Source organism: Oreochromis niloticus, linkage group LG7 (genome assembly GCF_001858045.2).
Source record: "Oreochromis niloticus isolate F11D_XX linkage group LG7, O_niloticus_UMD_NMBU, whole genome shotgun sequence".
Lineage (NCBI taxonomy): Eukaryota > Metazoa > Chordata > Actinopteri > Cichliformes > Cichlidae > Oreochromis > Oreochromis niloticus.
This window is the reverse complement of record NC_031972.2, coordinates 51,319,503-51,325,632: the sequence shown is the minus strand read 5'-3', so window position 1 is coordinate 51,325,632 and position 6,130 is coordinate 51,319,503. Positions and strand designations below refer to the sequence as shown.

Below are 6,130 nucleotides of genomic sequence, written 5' to 3'. Positions count from 1 at the left end.
TCCGCATATTGTGGTTCTAACAAATGGATATTCAAGTAACTTTTTCCACTCTATCGGCTTTTCTCTTCTGACCTCTGAAAACTGCTGCTCAATGGATATTTTTGCTTACCATTTTCGGTAAACACTAGCAATGGTTATGTGGGGAAAATCCCAGCAGATCAGCAGTTTCTAAAATACTTTAAGCAACCACATGAAAGTCACTTAAATCAACCCTTTTCACCGTTCATATGCTCAGTTTCAACTTTGGCAGATCATCTTGACTATGACTCCATGCCTACATGCACAGACTTTCTGTCATATGAATAGCAGATATTTGCAATATCTAATCATTTGTCACAAAAAAGTGGCCAGTGATTGTTTATCACCCAAACACAGGTACTGGATGATATAAAATATTTTAGAATAACAAAAATATATTAATTAATTGTGTGGAGGAAAAACTGTTGTCATTCTGAACAGATACCTAGCTTGAGGTTGTGTTTGTAGCTTTCAACACGTAGCTCTGTCTCTTCTCCATATGTTAGCTGTATCCGCTCCTAAGCAGCTGGAGTAGTTTATAAGGTCGTGTTTAGGGGAAAACATATACCCGCTAGCAACATCATGTAGCAGGAGGAAGTGTAGTGTGCGGTTTTGATTCCTTTCCATGGATGTGTCACCACTGGTATCATGCAGGCTTCGAGATGCTGCAAGGCTTCAAGCTAACACCAGATGCACCGCTTTGAAGGCAAAACCGTTCATGCTGAGGTGATGATTTGGCGATGCAGTTATAGCTCTAGATATACTCAAGAGACGTAACAGTAACCAGGCAACAATCAAATCGAGTTAACTGGCTAAGGTAACAAAGCTTCAGGACAAGCTACTCCCTGTATTTTTCATTAAAGAGATGGTTGGGTTTGTTTCCATATTCATGCATTAATGGAGACCTCGAACTTCATGTTTAGCGCCATCGTTTTGTTCATAACAAGCTACACAGTGTATACCAGTAAAATATTTTCAACTTGAATATTTCATTCATCTGGATTCAGTATGTGATTTAAGTTTTCTCTTTTTTTGTTTAGTATATTGTTTAGTTTTCAATAGAAAAAATGTATTAGATGATATATCAGTATCAGGTTTTACTTCCTGTATTCAGGTAACGACACTTAAAAATCCAGCATGAATGTTCTATGTTTATAAAAAGTAAAAGAAAAAACGAAGAAAAAAGAGCGAAGTGTATTGAGCTATAGATTGATCATCAAAGAAATTACTTTTGAGATTTTTTTTTTAAAAAAAGGTGATTTTTTTTTTTAGAAATTTTATCCCGCAAATGGGACTTTCCACCATCCATCTATTTTCTTACATTATTTCCAGGTTTCCACAGCCCCATGCTTTACCCCATGGCAGCAAGGATAGCCATGGGGCAGAGGGTGGGGTACACCCTACACAGGTCACCAGTCAGTCACAGGGCTAACACACACAGCCAGTTGAGAAAAATCGATTAACCTACTAAACCAGTTCAGCAAGGTTTGCAGATATTCATTTGTGCATACCTTTCCAACAAAAACTAACAAAAGGTGTTCATGTGTGATGCACCTACATATCCACCAAACATCAGTACTGGTAAACCTTTTTGTGTCATTCGAACTGAAGAATTTAAACAGCAATATGGGGGGCACGGGGGGGTCTTATTACTTAATCAATGTGCCCATCCTCTCTATTGCTTCTATATGGTGAATGCTCCACTACACTATAGTCATTACTGGAAAGATGCAGACAGTAGGTGGCCTGCTAAAAGGTATTGGCTGTAATCGAGATAGCTGACTGTTTTTGCTTGGCTTTGTTAAGTCACATTTAAAGAGGAAAATGGCCACAGCAGGTCTATGCTGGAGGGCACAAACCTATCCAAATACTGTGACTCGAATTTAATGCGTTTGCTATTATATAGTTGCTTAGACACAACAAATTATCATCAGAAATGATTAGCATTTCAAACAAAATCTAAAGTACTGTACAATACAAAATCTCATTATCGTTCAGTCCTTTTGGGTTTTAACTAATTGCTCATTAAGTTGATAAAATGAGAAAAATATTCAGATTAATTAAGCATATGACAGGAAACAAAATATAAAATCCTTATATTTAAAAAGCTGAAAACAGGGAATGTTTTTCATTGTGACTTGAAAAAGAACTATAGTGACTGGTTTATTAGCAGAACAATTACCTCCAGATTATTATTCACTCTACAATCTAATTAATGGTGATGTGGTGATGACAGTTTATAAGTTATGAATAAAAAAGTAGGCATGCATGGTTTTGTTCATAACTCATACATCTGTCTTTTTTGCAGGCCTCCTGCAAGATCTCATTTTTACGCAAACCAGCCTAAAGTTTGACACCAGAGTGACGAGATCCACATGATGAAATTGTTAGAGAAACTGAATTTTCTTGCCCCTGCTTCCGGTCTCTGGTGAGTTTTTTTTCCCTTTCTTTGTAAAACACTTTATTTTTATTCCTGTTTGGTTCATTGAAGCATCTGTCATTCCCAGTGCTCCCACTGTGCCTGACAAAAGCAGAGCCATGTTAGATTGAAAAGACAGAGGGGCAATCTTTCAAATGGATCTCTTTTTGAAAATATATTATGACATAATCATGTTTTCTCCCTAAAAGCCCGGGGGAGGCCCGTCTGTCAGATTGCAGTCCTCTCTTGGCTGCCTGGCCTGAACAGAAACAGCAGTTGTGTGTTAATAGAACCCAGAGGCACTCTGAAACCTTACCCATTCTGCTTTACGCTCTCAGCCAGGAGATTAAAGTCAGGGAAACATTACAGGAGGCTGGATAATTGCCCCTGTGTCTCCAGCAGACAAAAGGCAACGCTCCGGCAATTCCCTCGGTAAATTGTCAAGAGAGACTCAAGGATCCTTCAAGGCTGCAGCAAATTGTACAGTGCTGTCTAACAAACTACCAATCTCTGGATATTATGAGGCTTCCATATATCCTTGGCCGTAATGACAGCTTGCACTGCTATAATGGAGTGCAGGCACAAGATAGCTTTTGTGAGTACACTTCCAATAGAAAAATTACTACCTTGGTTCCCAGTCTGTGCTTTTCATTTTTTCCTTTTGTTCCCATTTGAATTTTGATTTATTCTGCTATCATTTTTTTTATTTTTTTATTTTCTGCTTTCATTCAGGGCTGAGTGCTGGCTGCAGCCACCAACAGATGATTGCAACCTTTACTCCTGAGGACCACTTGATCCACAGACAGGGGGAAAAAAAAAAAAATCCGCAAGCAGTTAATGAGTTGCCATCCTTTCCTAGTGTTAAGGGTGTCTACAAATTAACAGAGGCTTTTGTCAGGGCTCTCCTTTGCTCTCTCTCTCTTGCTCCCCCCTTGCCTCCTCTTGCCGCCACTTTCTCTCCTCATCCTTGCGCCCTCCCCTCCATCACGCCCTTCCTCCTGCTCTTCAATTTTCTCTCTCTACCTGCCTGCTTCACGCTCCAGTAGCTCAGTGGCGGGAGCAGCGCTGTCTGGCTTTGGCTCTGAGCAGCATTTATTGTCAGCGCGGTTCATGTTTAGAATTAGCCATTTAATGAGAACAAAAGAAATTAATTGGTGGTTTAAGCCTAATGAGACGTCTGTGAAATTAACAGGCCTCATCAATTGAAACAAATAAAATCCTCCAGCTTGTTGTTGGGGAGCATTATTCTGACAAAGCTTTTGACACAATGATGAATAGCGGGTCAGGAGAGACCATCTGTGCTTTTTTAAACCCCTGCAGGAGGGGGGGGGTGGAATGTGGGCTGGCTCTAAGAGATGGTGATAAAAGAGGGAGCGAGGCAAAAAAAGCGGGGGGAAGAGAAAAGAGGAGAGGAAAAAAAGCTGAGAAAAAAACAAATTCACCAGCTTTATTCATCGCCCTTTAGCATGATACCGCTGTCTAACCATGGTTACAAAGGAAATAAAAAACACGGGCATTAGCATGTGAAAGGCACCGGGTCTCTGACTATGCGTCCAGAAAGCCAAAGAGCTCTGATTTCGAGGGATATTTAACCTCCATTCAGTCAGCAACAAAGGCCTGGCTGTCGCGCTGAGAGCAGTGGTTCAGCCTGATTGGGGCTCAGGGGGGAAGGAAGGGGGGGCAGAGGAGGGGACAGACAGGATCACAGACCTCATTTGTTCCCCCTCTTTACTTTAGCCTGTCTCTATTCCCACTGAAGAGCAGCATTTCCTCTCTACGCCCCCCTCCTCCTCCTCCTCCTGCTCCTGCTCTCAAAGTTGTAAATGTATGACCTGAGGAATAAATTGGATGGGAAGGAGCCGAGGAGGCAGCACAGAGAGCAGTAATACATCTCTATCATGTTCGGTGACCTTTATTTACTGCGCGTTGAGCATCATCGTCGGCCGTGTTATGTGTCTGCCTGGCTTCCTTCTTCTTTTAATGGCCCGGTGTGGAAGTTGCGGACGTGATGGAAGTGGTTATCTGCATGTCTTCAACCCCAGCCCGCGACTCTGCCCTACCCTCACTCCCCCGGCCACCCAGTAGGGCCTGGCCCAGCCCTGCCTGTTTGTGTATCATGGAGAAACTGTTTGCTTTCCTGTGCTGATCAAATAAACAGGCCATGTCTTTTGGGTGGGGGGTGTTGGGGGGGAGGAGGTGAAGATAAGGAATTGTTTGATGGGGTAGAGAGAAACGAGAGCGATTTAGGTCAGCTAATCTGATTTACACAGAGATGGTCTGGCCATTGCAGGGAGCAGTAATTACATAGAGGGATTAGAAGCCCCTGCCACCCCACCCCACCCCCAACCTAAAGAGAGGAGAGAGGGGTGGAGGCTTAAAGGCCTGAGAACTGCTCGAGTATGGTGCTGCAACAACAACAGCTTGAGCAGTTCTCCGTGCAGATTAAAAATGGCTGAGACTGTGTTCAAAACAAAGGGGGCATTTGGCCAAACTAGTATTACTTGGCGTGTTTACATGCATTTACATCTGCTGCTTTTGAGCCCACAATTATCACAATTTGCTTTCCGTGGCCAAACATCACAGCTGCTTCTGAATCCGGCTATCAGCTCAATCATTCCCCAAAACCTGGAAGGAACCTGTTAGCAAAGTGCGCACAACATTACATCACATGTTTCGTCACATGCTCGTGGGCCCGATCGCCCTCCATTACTGCTGCCGCCTGTTTTGCATTTCATTTCACTGTGTGTTTGTGCGATGCGTAATTTGAGGATTGATCACTTTCAGCCCTGACATTCGTTTCGTGTTTAGCTGTTTTTTCCGTCCACGCCGAGCAGATATTCAGAGCCTCTCTCGATGCCATTTGTCTGTGTATTTAAAATGCACAGCTGAATAATTGCACTGCCAGAGCCATCACTTCATCCACAGGAATGACTTGCACGCTTGGCTGCTGCTTCTAAAGTGTGCTTGGCTAATCCACTCATTGCTTTGTGCATTCAGTGCTGTGAACCATAGGGCACCCGCTTGGATGCCCGTGCATAAATTACTGCCATGGAACATAAAGTGCTGGGAGGATTTTCCTTAACGATCGCCAACGCTTTAAATGCTTCTGCTTCAACAGTCGATACTGCTCAGCCCATTCAATTATTCAGCGGTCCGTCCCTCATTAACAAAATCCTGACCTTGACATGTCTGCCCTATTTCTCTCCCCTGACAGAAACAGCTCTCCAAACGACTCTGTTTGCTCTGATATTGGCTGGGAAATCCATGCATATTGATAAGTTGTTTGCAGTGTAATTGAAAATGTCAGTTATGAGGCCCATGCATACAAAGGTCAGCACCAAGAATAGAAGCTGACAGGCTGCTATTTGGAGAGAATATATAGTAAAGGAATGGCTGGGGGAGAACTAGGATCACAATAGAATATGTTCTGTGTTATAAATTGTTGAAATATGCATCTGACTCCTTGTAGGCTCACAATACGCCAAAAAGACTTATAGAAAAAATCTAAAGTTGTTTTAAGCAGGGTAATTACACAACTTAATTCTTCATTTCTTTCGTATTATAGTGTTTTGAGTTGGTTTTTGGTCACTTGATTGGAATTCTAATTTGTTTCCAAAGGTCAAAATGTTCATCATTCATATCTCATGTTCTGTTTAAACAAGATTTATGAATATCAAATTGGTAAGCCATCAT

The 6,130-nt window shown here is 42.2% G+C and overlaps 1 long non-coding RNA gene across 1 annotated transcript; it reads left to right on the top strand.

Annotated features, from left to right (window-relative positions):
• The first annotated feature begins 384 nt into the window (after nt 1-384).
• On the top strand, nt 385-5,836 carry LOC102081564 (uncharacterized). The gene is made up of 4 exons (XR_269395.4): nt 385-744; nt 2,327-2,446; nt 2,776-3,032; nt 3,170-5,836. It is a non-coding gene; the product is annotated as an uncharacterized LOC102081564 (long non-coding RNA).
• The last annotated feature ends 294 nt before the right edge of the window (nt 5,837-6,130 follow it).